The sequence below is a fragment of the Tenrec ecaudatus genome, chromosome 7 (genome assembly GCF_050624435.1).
Source record: "Tenrec ecaudatus isolate mTenEca1 chromosome 7, mTenEca1.hap1, whole genome shotgun sequence".
NCBI classification, from domain to species: Eukaryota; Metazoa; Chordata; class Mammalia; order Afrosoricida; family Tenrecidae; genus Tenrec; species Tenrec ecaudatus.
This window is the reverse complement of record NC_134536.1, coordinates 53303740-53321023: the sequence shown is the minus strand read 5'-3', so window position 1 is coordinate 53321023 and position 17284 is coordinate 53303740. Positions and strand designations below refer to the sequence as shown.

Sequence of the window (17284 nt, the reverse complement as noted above, 5' to 3'; positions counted from 1 at the left end):
TGGGAAGATCACAAGCTGATTTAGATTTCCCACCATGATTTCCACAATGAACTTCAAAAACATCTTGAAGTACATGTGATTAAAGGAAGCAGATTGGCAGGACCCGTCTTTGAATACTTTAGATGCTGAGAGCATCTTTGGGGGCAGGTCCCTGGTGCTGTTGGCCACTGAAACAGGAAGAGAGCTTACCTTCTCAAGATGCACACCAAATGCTGATAAACAACCAAGGCAATAGCTGGACTCATAACGAAAATACAGAAGTAAAGGAGTCTGCCTTTTGTTACTATTCTGTTTGTGTAATTTTTCTGTTCCCTTTTGATACTTTGTTTTCTTCAACTTTAAAAGTCCTCCTCTCCTTTTCGTGTCCTTGAGTCATGGTATTGGCATAGACTACTGAATATGTCCTATATTGCTAAAGGAATATACAAATCATTCAGGAGAAATACAAGCAAAATTCTTTTTTGAATTTATAATTAAGTGGGTGTTAATACATATATCATTATATAGTTTAATCACGTCAAGAATAATTGTACACTTGTTACCACATCAGTTTCCAGTCCTTTTCTACTTGGACTCGTTGACATTGTCTCCCTTTTCCCCTTCCTCCCACGGTATACTCCCCATCACCTAAAATCCTTATTCTACTTGCTGTCCCTATAGGTTCATCAATCCTGGGTTTCACATACTGAAAACCAGGAAAACATATAACACAACTTCATGGGGGTGACTTTCAATGTTATAACACCTCTGAAATGCACCCTAAAATGAACAAACAAAGCAAATATATAGAAAATGTTGAAAAGCAGATAAGATCTAACATGCATCAGAAGCACACCTTCACCAGTCAAACTGACAACGTTTGAACTGTTCAAGTCAGATTAATGCCTATGATCTTCTATACTCCTCTCTCCAATGTACTGTGTTGTGGACAGAGGCTTATTTCCTAGGTAATTCCCTCAAATTCATCTAGGGCTCCCACTGTCGTCCACAGCCATTCATACCTTTCTGCAAACTGGATTCTTACCATTTAGGCTCTGATACTAATCCCTCCTTCGACTTCGGATTATATGAGTATAATCCTTTCGTGACTAGTGATGGTGTGTTTCTTCCATGTGAATTTAGTTGAAATCTCACTTAGATGGCTGCTTGTTTGGAGACAACCCTTTAAGACCCCCAGACACTATTTTATCTGATAGCCAGGCACCATCTACCATATATACTTGTGTATAAGCTGAGTTTTTCTGCACAAAACATGTGCTAAAAAACTGGGGTTCGGCTTATACACAGGTCAGTGGTACCCCAGCGAGGTGTAATATCTCGCTGCCCTCCCCCCAAGGTAATGGGTCGAGTGCCCATTCTCTCGCGGGTGATTTCCATTTCTCTGCTGTCCATTCAAAGTCTCACTGACACTGCAGGGCTTTGAATGTTTGTTTACTCACATCTAAACAATCAGAGCCGTCCTATGATGTGTATCTTAGAATAAGCCTTTTAAAGACCAGGTGCAAAGGATGTGGCTTGATTGGATGTCACCTGGTCAAGCCCGACTAACAAAAGGAGGGAATCTCATGAAGCCTGACATAGAGTTAATAGCAAAGTGGGTTCAAGATGCATGGGAAGACATTCCAGAAGACATGGTGCGACGTGCCTTCCAGAAATGTAGTATTAGTAATGCTATGGATGGCAGTGAAGACTGCACTTTGTATGAAAATGACAGCAGTGATGGTGATGACGGCGATCTCAGTGAGGACAGCGTCTATGATGACTCACACCAGCTGAAGCTCTGCATTGGGATACGGATGATGATGAGGAATCCAGTTTTGAAGGATTTTAACTCTACATTTTAGCTTGGTTGCTGATTGAGCTCAGGGAATAGTACTCTTAAGGTATCATTGTTGATACTTTATTGTTTTTTTTATTGTCCATCCTTTCTGAGAAAGCCGGTTCTAACCCCTTTCCTCCTGGCAAAGTATGCAATCATAGCATACTTTAGGGAGTGGCGACATTAGTGTTGCTAACTGGCGGCTAGGGAAGGTACATTTTCTACGATTACGGTCTTGCTTATCCAGAAACAGGAGCCCTGCTTACTCATTACTTGGACTGCGATCCGCAAAGTTAGCAGTTCAAAACCCCACCCAACTCTGCGGGACAAAGTGGGGGTTTTCTACTCCTGTGAACAGTTAAAGTCTCAGAAACTCACAGGGGCAGTTCTACCCTGCCTGGCGTCGCTAAGGGTCGGCATCGACTCCATTGCAAGGAGTTTGCTTTTGTTTTAAACCAGAAGCAGCCCTTCATTTTGGAGTGCTCCCTCTGGCTGCGATGCCTAAAGACTGTAATGGATCGAATTACACACTAACCAAGCTTAGTGGAAAATGAAAGGTAACCACAGCTCCGCCTTCGTCTCTTGGTCCCCCCAATTTATAAAGATTTCATATGTTTAAAGGAGTGCGGAAACCCTCCTTTGAGTTCTGCTGCGTAACTGTAGTTTTTTAACCATTCACCATATTTCTGCTTCAAATCATGGCCCGAGGGTTCGCGCCAGGCTTCCCCCCAAAGACCGTCTTCCCTGGGTTCCCTAGTCCCGGCCACGCTGAGGCGACACACGCCAGCGTACCGCGGGCTGGGACGCAAGGCCGGGCATGTACCCCACGTTCGGGAACCCCCTTGCAGACGTCTGCGGAAAAGGCGGGGTTAGAAGGGCGGCCTTGAGGGACGGAGGGAAGACCTAGGCTTCACCGTCCGGACTGCGGAAGACGCGCTTACCCAGCTCCGCCTCTGTCTCCCGATACTTTATTGTTTTTGTTGAACCTATTTTCCACTTACTGTGCTGGTTTACTGATGTTAAATGACTTGTTCTTTTATTTACGTTTTCTTAATTTAAAATAAATACTTAAATACATTACCCCGCTGATGTCTCAATTTTTAGTAATTTTATTTTCATTTGTTTTGAGTATTGAAACTCACCAATAGCTTCTGCATTTTCCACCCTAGGCTTTTACTCGAGGCAATCCGTTTTTCTGGTTTCCCAGGTAATAATTAGGTACCTTGGCTTATACTCAGGTCAGCTTATATTTGAGTATATACGGTAACTTCTTTGTCACATTTTGTTATAGCCATTTTATCTTCTTTGTTCGCCTGAGGGTGAGTATCAAACAGGGCCACGATGTAGGAGCTAATTGTTCTTAAGTTGGAGGTCGGATTTAGTATGAGCCCAAAACCCATGCCTGGGTCTATGTTTTATTTATTTATTATTAATTGGTTGTTACTATATCTCATATTGTTCCATAGTTCAGTCAAGTCAAGCAGAATTGTCCGTTGCTGCCACAGTCAGCTTCCAAACATACTTTTACTTCCTGGACTCCTTGATATCGTCTCCCTTTTACCCAACATCAAAACCCTTATTCTGATTGCTGTCCCATCAATCCTGAGTTTCATACACCAAAATCCAGAAAAAACATATAGCACAACTTCAAAACGTGCAACCCAATGACTTAAAACCTCAGAGATACAACCTAATATGAACAAATAAAATAAAACAGAATGTAATGTCCATCACAAGTTTGGCAGAATAATACATATTTTAATACAGCATAAAGGGCATTGATGTAGCAAGGCATGTTTGTCTGCCTACCAACAGTTCAACAGTCTTGGTCCAGCTGTCTCCTGCTGCCTCAAACACCACGTATTTTCCGACTTAAGTCCTCAGGTTACGTGTGTACCTGAGGTAGAGTCCAGTTCACCCATTTCAACCAGAGTTCTTAGATGCCAGGATCGCCACCTCAGTTCACTCACTTTGGATGTATCTTCAGGAAAATCCAATCAGTATAAAGTGACACGATGTTTGGTAGACCAGAGGGTCAGCTCAAACAAGATAAACCCTCAATGAGATGGATGACACAAGAGCCAAACCAGCCATCTCAGACACGGCAACAACCAGGAAGACGGCACAGGACAAGGCACGAGTTGGAGCCAGTTGGACCACAACTAATAACAATTTCTTGAAATTGACTTCCTTCTTTATTCCCCTCATCTTTTCCACTATGGAGAAGAGGCTCTTCAGTGTCCCCCATACAAAACTTTCCTTCAGTGTAAAATAAAAGTATTTGAACATGGTCATACCTGCATTACATATATATATATCATCAGTTCTCTTAATAAGATTTTCAGCATCTTGAAATCAGAGACTATGATTTTTTCAGTTGAATCTATAAATATTCCTGGTGTAGCACTGTATACAAATATGCATTTAAATTAAAACACCCCAACTATAAGTATAGCTAGCCCATCACTAGGTAAAGTTCTTGAGAAGATCTCAATGAATTCCAGGAAAACACACGCAAGTGCCAGGTGAGAAACACTATGCATGTATGTCATCATGAGCAGTAACAGAGTTGTGGTGCCTACACACGCACCTCTTCCCACTGAAGCCGCAAACACGTGGGGGAAACACATGGGTGTATGTCAGAGTCACACAGACAACTGAGCATACCACAAAAGGATGGCTCACAAAGTATTGCTACTAGCTTCCAGTAAATACGTACATGGGTTTATTCCAAACAAAATATATTTACATATAGCTCTGCAGTCGCTCTCAGTAGTACACTTGTTGAGGCTCCTTAAGGTGCTTGCAAATAAAACAGTGACTTCCAACAGCCAGTTCAATTCAGGGAAGAGAGGACAGCTCAGCAGTTTATGGGGACTCTTTTGGGGGGGATTCCAAAAAAATAATCTTGATAGATTTTCTAGAAAGATGCAGAATAATAATGGGGGTTTATTATTAAAAACTGTTCAGAAAATAAAACTCAGCATTGCTGAAAAAGAATTTTTTCCGGTCACCACAGTGCACTTGCTCATTCTTCAGAAGTATCAAGGCCTGCCTTTGGGAATTGCCTTGAAAAAGCTTACCCAATCCACCCAACAATTTGATAGTGTCTCTTCAGACTTATTTTTGCTCTCAACACTCAAAAGAACATTGTAAAGAAACACAATGCAAATCCCTTGAGCATGCCTCTAGAGACCGAGTTGGAATCCCTCAAGGTTTACATGGCTTGATGTACTGTGAATCGAAGAGTACAGAATTCTTCAGGGAGGGATAGAGAGATGGCAACACTGCCTTCAGAAGTATACAGACCTAGATGAAAGAAATAGCAAGAAATAAGAGCTTCCCACTTTCATGCTCTGTTTAATAGAGATCGCTATGATTTTGTAGCAGTAAATTTTGACTCACCTTCATGTACTGATGAGTGTTTCATTAAATAGGTGAATTTGTCATTTAGTTTTAAACTTTTCTCATGCTTTCAATAACAAATGCTTGAATGTTGTAAAAACTCACGGGCAGTTTTCTCTTTGTGTATAGCAACAGCAGCTGTTTAGCCCATTTAAAAAGAACCTTCTTCTGCCTTCTCTTCCCATCTTTTTCTTTCACTACTCTTGCTCAGCCAGTAGAAACAGCTATAAAAGCAGGATGTTTTCCACTGCCGCGAGCCTACAGACACTATATTTTCCAAAAATATATTTTCTTTCTTCTAAAACACATTTTCTTTTCTTATGCTAAATTCCTTTGCTCAAGCTGTTTGTATGACGTGCAATAGTCCTCTCTCCTCCAACCCCTACTCTTTGACTTCTGTTCATTCCAGTGTTACGTGTCATCATAGAGGATGTTTTCAATTACAAGTGATACAAAGTACAAGTTTAACTGTCTTTAGCAATACAGAAATGTATAGGGATTGTTCTTTCTCATATCTAGAGAAAGAACGGGCATTCGGATAATTGATCACATGGTTTAGTAATGTCCTCAGGGAACTGGTTTCATTTTGTCTTTCTCTCCTGCGGCCCCTGTACCATTTTATCCCAAGTCTGGCTCCTTTCATGGTCGTAAGCTTCCAGCACTAACCGGGGCTCAATGCTTTGACCTTTATGCTCAAAGGAGATAGGCTTCTTTCTTAGGACCGCTGAGCACAAGCCTGGGGCTCTTTTCTGGGAGGACTACACCAATGGCCAGGAGGATGCTGTGAGCTAATTGCGTTAGAACTGGACTCTGAACCAATATAAGAGAGATTTCACTGGATAGTTTAGGTAGTTTTTGTGTGTGTGTTTTTAATCAGCATCATACTGGCCTTTTGAGTGGTACAATTTTTCATTGTGTAGGTAGGTCTGTTCCCTACTGTGTAGGTCATGTAACACGCCTGGCCTGTGCCCAGTAAATGACAGTAGCTTTTCTAAGCTTTTGTAACAGCCACATTTGCCCATCTGGGGTTTCGAAATGGTCCCTAGCAGAGTGGTACTGTCCCCATTGAGAATCATTGTCTGAGACCCATCAGAACCCACTCCTGGAGGCAAATTGGTATCATGCCAATCCGTGCATATCACCTTTTGAGGCACGGATGAGGCCAATGGATGCTCAGGGAACAGCTGCAGTACCTCTAGCTCCCACCTCCCTTCAATAAGCCCCACAGTGAGAAGGGATCTCTCTCTCCTCTGTGTTCCCAGTCTACTTAATGTAAGAATGATATTTGCATATTTCCTGAGCTCTTCCGTGACTCTCTAGGATGTAATAAAAAAAACCAGCACACCCTAAACACTTGACACATCTTTAAAGAATCCCATCCCAATCCACTGGCCTCTAGTATTTGGGCTCACAAACACTCCCACGAGACCCTTGCCTAAAGGTAGCCACCTCCAGAACCTCTGCACCAGAATTGTAGAGAAAGGAAGAGAAGAATTTTAGCTTCGTGCCAAAACTAGGTGTATTCCCTACAGTCAAAAATTATAATGGCTAAGAAATGATGACAAATGATCTCCTCCATTCAAGTCGCATAATTCTTCCCGTGAACACAAGTGTACACTGGCTGTTTGTTTTCCTGTTATACATTTAAAAGCAGTAGATAATCATTGTTTCCTTAAATTTTATGGGTTTTCCCTCAACTTTTTTTGTGCACAGTGGCAAATTTATTCTGAGAAGCTTATCCCTCAATTCTCAGGTCTTTAGTTTATCCCATATTATTCAACAGCACTAATCCACCCTGTCATCTCTCAAATTATGTTTGCACTTTACTTAATGTATCTGTTTATGATAAAGTATCATATACTTTAGTATCACAATAAGGCAGAAAAATAACTACCTGAAATACAACAGACTTCAATTATAATTAACTGATCAAGGGAGATTTGGGAGTAAAAGAGCAGGTTGAATCTAACAGTTATACATCCATTTTGCCACATAAAAGAAATAAACCTATTAAGTATTAATAACTGGTCAAAACGGAAGGCATTTGCTCTGGGCACCAGGACTGTACTGCTATTTAGTAATTTAATCCAATTTATTGATTGAAAATAGTGGAACTGGTGAGAACTTAGAATGGTTTTTTCCCTTGTTTATAGAAGGATTAATTAAGCACAGGACATGTGTTCTGTCTTTAATTTTGACTCATATTAATCAGTAGGGAAAGTACATTTATTAAGCATCTAAAAAGTGTTCTAGTTACTCGCTGCGATAGGTGATGTAGAAAGCAATGATCAGTCTTGCCCTCCAAGAGCTCCTGAACTAGGACAAGGGATCAGGAGGCGCAGTCTAATGACATTAACGCTAAGCTCAAGAGAACACATGGGAAGCGCTACAGTTTTCAAAGGAAGCAGAGTTCCCACTGAGAGAGGCCTAGAAGATTGGACAAAATGTGGAGATGAGCTATGGGGATATCTTTGAACATGGAATGAGCAGCATGGCTGACCTTGGGAGCAGAAGAGCCAAGAAATATTACTGCAGAACCATGCTTATTGCTGCTTGATTCACATAGTCATTTGATAATTCCTTAATGAATATTTTCTATGTTCAGGACCACGTTTGGTGATGGACAAGCTTGTGAGCAGAAAGAGTTACTGTTTAGTTTCCTGCAGCATGCAGTTAAGTGATATGTGCTCAGTCTTTACTCAATTCATTATTAATGTATACTTAAAAGTGGAGGTAACCGCTCTGAAGGAAAGCAGCCGTTCTATGAGCACATTGGTCAAAACAGCCTGGCCTAAATTAGAGCATCCACCACCCACCTGTCAGTTTGTCTTACTGTGGTGGCCTGAGGCCATACTGTTGCTGTGACGCTGGAGCAGGGCCACTGATATTTCAAATAACCCACCAGGGTCACCCGTCATGATCACACCTCAGACAGACTGGAGAGAAAGGCTTGGAATCTCCTTCCCAGACTCACCAGGCCAACCCTCTCCATCACAAGAGTGATCACTACAGTGACCATCCAGGGCTACAAAATGAGACCGCTGGGAGGAAAGGCCCTGGAGACACACAAAACAAACCCATTGCCATTGAGCTGCCGCTGGCTCAGAGAGACAGTGAAGTGGAGCAGGCCTGACCCCGAAGGTTGTGCACAGGTAATCTATGGACATAGCCGGTCACCTCTTTTCCCCAGGGGAGAGCTGGTGGACTTGAACCACAGGCTTTTCCGTTAACAAGCAAGTGCATAACTACTGCACCACCAGGGTTCCTTCCAGATACACAGCGGGCACAATAAGGGATTCGAGCCTGCCAATGATCATGCAGGCAGCTCAGCATCAGCAACATTTTGTTCAGTTGCATATGGGGTTGCCCGTGTGTGGGAGCCCACTTTGTGGCAGTTGACAACAGCAATTGTTGTCACAATTGAGGGGGCAGTAGAGAATAATTTCCTAAAGATTTAATCATGGAGTTGATGTCTCTAAGAGTAGAAGAGGATTCGTTGGAAAGGAAAGGAGTCTAAGCTAAGGTAGGATATGCTCATAGTCCTCTGCTGGGAATGGCCCTGACACTAATGAGACTGTGAACGAGGACAGGACTCGGGCACTAACGGAAGAGTGATGTCCAACACAGTCTGGAAGGAGACCGGAGCCCGACCTCACCAGTCTTGACAGATCAGACATCTGTGTCTTCAGGCAAAGTGTCAAGGGATGCCACTGGAGGATTTTAAACTGGAAGGTAATGTGATCAGCTGAGTTGTAATGCCCACGCTGGCTGTGGTGTGGAAAACAGCCGGAAACGATTGGCATTCGTAAAGCAACAGTGGAGGAAAGGACGGAAGCATCGGGTCCATATTTTAGGAGCTCTGCCATGCCTGCTTGATTTTGTAGATGAAAGAGTCTTGAAGGGGTCTGTGGACAGGACCTATAGGATGGGACCACAGAGGCAGTTTAAAAATCAATCGATCAATTGTATTGTGTTTTCAGCGAAGGGCTATACAGCCATCTAGGCTTCCAGGGAACAACTTCTATGCCACTCGTTCAGGGCCACTGGTTACTTTTTTATTTCCTTTCAAGTCACACCTTTTTCCCCTGGAGGCATCTTGAGACTCTACCCTCGTACAGGCATGCCTTCACACACCATACTTGGTTTTCGTTCAATGGGGTTGTACACTGGGCCCATTGTCTAGTCCTGCCATCACCTCACAGCACCTGGGCAGCCAGGCTTCTCCTTCTTGACTGAGCTTCGGTCGAAGCAAGAGCACTGGCTGTAACTTTAGGGACAATTTTAGCTTCTGCCTCTGGGCCCTGCCTTTGACTGACCGCTGCCTGACCTTGAGACCAGGCAGCAGGCACCCCCATGTGACATTGCCTCCGTTTCATGGATTTCTGTTAGATGTGGCAGTGAATCACAGAACCTGAGACATGAGGGAAGATACTCAAGAGAGAAGTGTGGGGTTGGGGCAGGGGTGGGAGAGACTGGCAAGGGCGTGGAGCAGAATAGTATCTTGGGAGAGTTGGGCATCTGGGACATCTTTAAACTCCAGCTCCTTGGAATTATCTCACAGACCGCCATCCAGTCAATGTGACTCATAGCGACCCTACCGGGTGGGAAAGACTGGTCCCTGGGAGGTTCGGAGACTACCTCTTTCTGAAGGTGGACAGCCCTGTCTGTCTCCGGAAGAGCTGCTGGTAGTTTTCAACTGCTGACCTTGCAAGTAGCTGACCTACATGTAACCACTACTGACAGGAATTCTTCTAAAAGAAATTAAGACCACAGGGACCCTGTAGGACAGAATATATCTGTCCTCGTGGATTTCCAAGGCTGGAAATCTTTACAGAAGCAAAAAAGCCTCATCTTTCTCCTTTGGGCTGGCTGGTGAGTTCAAGCCTCTGACGTTGTAGTTAACAGCCCAACATGTAACCCATAAGACCACCAGGGCTCCTTTGTATGTGCATTTAGTTCTGCGCTCACGTCTAGCTTCATGAGCCATCGGTGCTGTGTGCAGGGAACGGCACTGTTTAACAAAGGAGCTTCTACATGCGGACCCTCCTTCCTCTGTCACCTGGCAACCACTAGTCTGTTCTCCATTTATGCATTTACGTCATCTGGAGAATGCTATATAAAAGGAAATAATACAATCCTTTGAGAGTGGCTTTTTTTGCTTAGTATGAAGCCCTTAAGTCCATCCAAAATACTGCATGTATCAGTAATCCGTTCCCATGCATTGCTGAGTAGTATTGCATGGTATGAATATGCCCAAATGTGTTTAACCATTCATTCACCTGTTGAAGGACATCTGGGTTGTTTCCAGTTTGGAGGCTGCTACAAACTTTCATGATATGGGGTTTTGTGTGAATATAAGTTTTCATTTCTCTGAAATAAATGCCCAGGAGTCCAAAAAATGAGTTGTATTGGTAAGTTCATATTTAGTTTTATAAGAAGCTATCAAACAACTTTACACAGTGCTGTACCATTATCCATTCCCATCAGCAAGACATGAGAGATCCAGTTGGCCCCCCCCCCTGCACCGTGGCACAATCCTGTCCTCTGTCATCGCCAATCCAGGGAATATGTAGTGATAGCTCATTGAGGCTCCAGTGTGCATTTCCTAATAGCTGATAATGTCGAGCATCTTTGGAGGAAGATATTTTTTAACTGTGCCTTTGTGGACAGAGGTAAAGAAAGTTAACTGTGGAAACAGATAAAGCATATGCAGGGAAAATGATGAAAGACAGATATTGAAGGGAAGAAGCCCCTCTTTTTTTTTAGAAAGTAAAAAGAGATAGTAACACTATCACATTGGGTTTTTCAGAATATTATTCTAAAGACACATTTGTGGGTTTGTATCTTTTAACTTACAGAGGATGAACAGATTATACCTGTGACTTTGAGATAGATTAGCAATGACATTTGGACAAATTTTAAAAGCAGTGCTATTTTTATAACTGTGCTATATGAACCATTTTTGTAGAAATATCAGCTTTACGACTTCTCACCTAAAGATTATTCATCTCTCTTCAGCCATGTAGTACTGAAATGCAAACGGATTAAACTAGTGCCTCTGTCAAATAAGAAGGGACCAGGTCTCTTCAAACTTGTTGGTTTTATAATTAACATGAGCTCAAGATGGGAATAAGTCCCATTGTTAACCGTGCTGAAATCCTGCGCCTCTGGCACTTCCCTCCTCCACAGAAGGCGGGTTTCAGAGCTCTTCCCACCTTTCAGGGCCATTTCCATCAGGAAGCACAGGACAGAAAATAATTTCTCTAGCCCTCATTAATATCCTTTCTGCCCTACTTCTCTGATTTGGGCATGTTAATAGAAGTGAATAGAAACGGAAACCAACCTCCCCAATGGGAGTGTGATATCCAACCCAGAAACAAATGCTGCCAGGCATGTTGTCGCCTGTATACATGCAACACATGTATCTCTTACTTAGACAAAACTCTCAGGCCTTTCCTGAGCCCAAGCCTTCACCTTTCTTGGCCAGTTAGTCATGGTTCCATCAGAAAGTTCTCGAACTCACTCCCCATCATCACCTTTAAGTGGCTTACGTGGTGTTATGATGCTGAAGCTATGCCAGTGGCATTTGAAATATCATCTGAGCTTCCAAATGAAATCAGACTAGGAAGAAAGGACTGGAGATCAACTTCTAAAAATTAGCCAGTGGAAACCCCATCGATCACAACCAAATATTGTCCAAGCAGTGCCAGAAAATATGTGCCCTATGTTGGAAGGCATTCCAAATACACAGTGACGGCAGGACTGGCCTCCAGGTACAGGAGCAGGCAGTGCTTTTTCCCACTAACCTGGGTTTGCCGTGCACTTGAACCAACTGAGTGACAGATCACAGCAACAACATTGTATCCGATACAGAAGTCTTTTTTTTTAAACGTTTTATTAGGGGCTCATACAACTCTTATCACAATCCATACATATACATACATCAATTGTATAAAGCACATCCGTACGTTCCCTGCCCCAATCATTCTCAAAGCATTTGCTCTCCACTTAAACCCTTTGCATCAGGTCCTCTTTTTTTTCCCCCCTCCCTCCCCGCTCCCCCTCCCTCATGTGCCCTTGGTAATTTATACATCGTTATTTTGTCATATCTTGCCCTATCTGGAGTCTCCCTGATTGGTCTTTAAAGTTTAAGCCAGGCTAATAGACTTGCTACCAGGGTTCATGGAAAATCCCACTATTTTTTAATTCTATTTTCTCATGAACTTTTTGGACCCCACTTGTACATTCCCTTATTAATTAGAAAATGGTCAATGCTGTGGTGATGGACAAAAGACAAATATCGATCAGACCCGAGGCCTGCTGCTTCAGGGAACATCTACATTAACAATGACGATACACTATAATTACTCTTATAAAAAAAAAAAGGGTCGTTCAGGTCTAGAGACAGAGGAGAGAACTACTTCCACCCTCTGGATTCACATAGCCATCTGGTCCCATCGTCAGTAAGCCATGTGACACACCAGAGGTATTCACTAAACAGATTTTTTATTTGCAGCCAACCTAAATCTTCTCCTCCAGGGATGCATGCCTATGGACATTAGAGACAGGCCCTGAGGGCTTGAGTTTATGATTATGAGCCCAGTTTTTAAGACTGTATTCCTCCTTTATCCTTGCCATGTGTACTTGCTCCTAGTGTGGGACGTTAGACATTTAATGGCCGTTCAAGAGATAACTTAAAGTACATTTAGAAGGCGAAGCTTTCAAAAGCAGATAAAGTGTTCACTCCCCAAGGTAACATATTCTGAATCTCTTTCATAGTTCCAAACTTCCTATTGCCAGGATTATGAAAACAGCTCCCATATATTACTGTTTAAAGATAAATATCTGATCAGGTATTGCACAATTTTCTATTAGTCTTCTATCCTGAGGCTGTACCCCTGCCCCTCATCAGCAGAACACATTACACCGTACTGTCTCCATTGAGTTCCGTTACTCATCCCTAGTGAAACGCCCCTGAAGCACAATGATTCAGTCCACAATTAATCATGGAGATGTATCAAACACACAAACCAAACACTGCCAACAGAGTAACCCTACAGGACAGGGTAGAACTGGCCTGTGAGTTTCCTAGGCTGTAACACTTTATGGGATTAGAAAGTCCCATCTTTCTCCCTCAGAGCGGCCAAGGGTTTTGAACTACTGACCTTACAGCTCAACACATAACCATGGCAACCCCACGGAGATGGTACAGGGCCATCCATTAGTGACAGCTACCAAGCACAACAGTATCTGTCTTGCATATGTTCTGTAGACTCTCTCCTACAGAAGGAAGCTGGGGTACTCCTGCTCCAGCTCCACTGAAGTTGAGACCTGGCTGGTCCTCTAGGTGCTGTCAAGGAAAGCCATCCAAAGTCAGGGGAGCATGTCTGTCGTTTTTCTTCCACTGGGGGCACCTGTTCTCACAGCATGAGGGGAAAAATGTTCTTCAGCTACTTGGATTTGCCATTGATTGTTTCATCTTCCCTTACTTTATGGGCACTATCACTGTCTTGTTCGTATCATAGTTGTTTATATACAGATGTCCTTACTCTGGCGAGCATGTAAATTCTTTTAAGGGGGACCTGTTTCCCTGGTACACAGAGAACATGGAATAAGTTCCTGATGTTTGAAGAAATGCGGAAATAATTTCATCTTTGTTTCCTTCACAGTATCTTGTGTATACTGTTTTAAATGAATCCAACAGTAGAATGGAGAAGCTTTGAATGAAAGGATGGATTTCTCAAGGCTGATTACTGAGCCACACATTCTGCCTTTAGTCGTTTCGTCTTTGGTAATTGCCTCTACTTGGACAGCCACATCTAGGGCTTCAGCCATCTGCTAAGCAGTCTCCTGGGGATACGACGATGATGAAGAAATGATTCAGCTCCAAAGGAGCTCATGTGTTGTAGGCGTGGCATGGATGCAGGCTCATTCTGCATTAGATGTTTCAAACAACCATACCTGCTCCATTTCCTGCCATTGGTATTCACAATTTTTTAAAACCCTCCATAACCACCCTCAAGCTCGCTGAGTAGCAACAGATGGAGAGAAAGGGATGATTAAATGTAAAATTAATCGCTACCAGTTTAAAATCTCTCTCTGCATAGTTCAGCTGCTTTTGAACATATGCTCATCTTTTCATGCTTCCTATCCTCGTGTCATTTCTGAGACAGCTTTGGGTGTCTAGGGGGTTCGTGTGACCTGGGGCCTTGTGGTGGGCCTTTGGCTGGGGTCCACGATGGAGCATCGGCTGGTTGCTGGCAGCACACTTGCTGTAGCTCACGTGGAGCAGCTGTTTGGTCTGGGCCCGGCATTCTGCTGGCCTCTGCTACTCTCTGGGCCCCAGTAATCTCTTTCCCCCGCTGACTGGCCCCACCTGCATTCCTGTTGGCACTGTGGACCTCCAGATGCCTGGCAGCGACTGAACTTGATCCTCAACCTTGTTGGTTCCTGCCATGTGGGAGTCCTCTTCCCCGAAGTCAGCTTGCCTATGACTTTTCCAGAGCACTAAGGACTTCGGCTACCTCCCCACAACACAGGTGCCACCTTGGCTACCAGACCTCCTAGCACAGTCCTCAGTCAGCTTGCTCTTTTTACGGCTTCAGGGTGACCTCTCTGTTTTGCGTTCTTTATCTTCATGGGTATAAGATTGAAAGGTATATGATGTAAGAAGGAGGTATTAAATTTCCAAAGTCCCCTCCCCTTTTTTTTCTTAGAAGACAGATGGGTAAGCAAATTACAGTGCAGCATATGAGGCAATAAGATGAGAATACAGAGGAGGAGTGCCTGCTTGTACCTGGGAGCGGAGGAACTCTAGAGGTGACATTTCTGCAGGGTCTATAAACCAAGGTTTTATTGACAACATGAATCTGGCAGTAAAGCAGAGCCACTTGGTGGGCTGATGATTTTCCGCTCCAATGGCTCACGTGGACGGGTTATAAATAAGTGAGATGCCCTCATCGGTTTTTCTCACTCTCCCTGAGCATTGGTTTCCCCACCCCAAAGTGAGAATTAGAGTCCTTGGGTTGGGCAGACAGTGAGTGCACTTGGCTGATACACGGAAGGTTGGAGGTTCCAGTCCTGGTTAGAAAGGAGCTTTGGACATAGGAGCTTTTAGGAACTGCTGCGGAGCACGTGCCGTCACTGAGCGGAGTCAACTGGATAGCAGTGTCTGTATGAGCTATTTTTGTGCGGCTTCTTGGTTACTTTAATATGGAAGTGACCAGAAAAATCTTGTTCCTCATCATGGCTGTGGGCAGGCAGTTTTCACACTGTGTCAGCTAGGGCATGTTTAATGCAGAAGTAACGAGAAAGGCAACTGCTGTTTTCCTTCGCCGTGTGGTTCCTGCCAGCTCACAGCGACGGGTTGTAGGTGCATTGTGGAGGTCGCGTGGGTTCGGTTCCAGACCGTGCAGTCAGTAAGTATCGCATGGGTTTTTAAGTCTGGCAGTGCCTTCGAAGGTTCTGTTCACACAAAGAAAGACAACCCAAGAGAATGCACACATTATAGAACGATATCATTGAGAACATATGCAAGTACATTTTTGCTTAAGATCATCCAATGATGGTTGCATTGATAGGGAACTGCCATGGGTTCAGACTGGATTCCGAAGAGGCCAAGGAATAAGGGGTGTTGTTACTGTTTCATATGAATCTTGGCTGAGAGCTGACTATGCAAAGGCATTCAACTGTGTGAATCATAACAAACTCTGGATCGCCTTGAGAAGAACGGGAATCCCAGAGCACTTCATGTGCTCATGCAGAACCGTGCATGAATCGAGAGGTAGTTGTGTAAACAGAATAAGGGAACATTTCATGGTTTAAAATCAAGAAAGGTGCGCATCAGTGGTGTACACTCTCTCACTATACTTATACATTCTGAATACTGAGAAAATCATCCGAGAAGCTGGCTTATATAAAGAAGAATGTGGCATTAGGATTGGAAGGAGACCTATTAACAACCTATGATATGCAAAAGACACAACCTTGCTGGCTTAAAGCAAGGAGGACCTGAAGCCCTTGCTGTTGAAGATCAAGGATGGCAGCCTTCAGGCTGCATAACAACTCCATATAAAGACCAGAATGCTCACAACTAGACCAAGAAGTAACATCATTATAAATGAAGATGGACGTTGTCAAGGATTTCCCATTGCTTCAAGCCACAGTAAATGCTCATGGAAGCAGCAGTCAAGAGAACAAATGATGCATTGCATTAGGTAAATCTGCTGCACAAGACCTCTTTAAAGTGTTGAAAAGCAAGGATATTACTTTGAGGAGTGAGGTACATCTCTCGCAAGCCATGGTATTTCAAATCACATCGTATGCATGTCAAAGTTGGACATTGAATAAGGAAGACTGAAGAAAAGTGGATGCTTTTGAATGATGGGTACTGACAAAGCATATCCACAGTGCCACAGACTGCCCAAAGAGCAACCATGTCTTCCTTGGAAGAAATGCAGCCGTAACGCTCCTTAGAAGCAGGATGGTGAGACTTCGTCTCACACACTCTGGACATGTTGTCAGGAGAGAGCAGTCCCTGGAGATGGACACCGCGCTTGGTAAAGTAGAAAGACAGTGAAAAAGTGAGGTGACTGGATGGTTTGACACCGTGGTGGCAACAACGGGCTCAAGCATAAGAACAGTGGTGGAGCAGGTGCAGAACGGGACAGGGTTTCATTCTGTGTGCACAGGGTCACTGCGAGTCAGGACCGTCTCGATGGCCCCTGGTAACAGCTTGATCTACTGAGTGTGCAAGAGCATTATGCAAAGGTCGAGATATTGTGAGAATTACCAAACTGTGACACTGAGGCATGAAGTGAGCCCATGCTGTTTGAAAACTAGCACCAATAGACTTGCTTGGAGCAAGGTTGCCACAAACATTCAGCTTGTAAAGAAGTGCAATAAAGCACGGCACAGTGGAACCAGCGTCATTGTTCCATTGTTGGGATCAGCCCACTGAGCCTCAGCAGTCTCTAATGGCACTCCCACTCTGTTTCTCAATCCTTCTCCCCAGAGGTCTCTCCATCAGGACACCCCTGGTCTCCTCCATGTTCTCAGGCT

General features: G+C 43.7%; 1 protein-coding gene across 1 annotated transcript in view; it reads left to right on the top strand.

Moving 5' to 3' along the window:
- The window catches only part of SLC35F1 (solute carrier family 35 member F1), a 493442-nt gene that overhangs the window by 402999 nt on the left and 73159 nt on the right, over positions 1–17284 (top strand). The gene's annotated exons all lie outside the window — the stretch shown is intronic.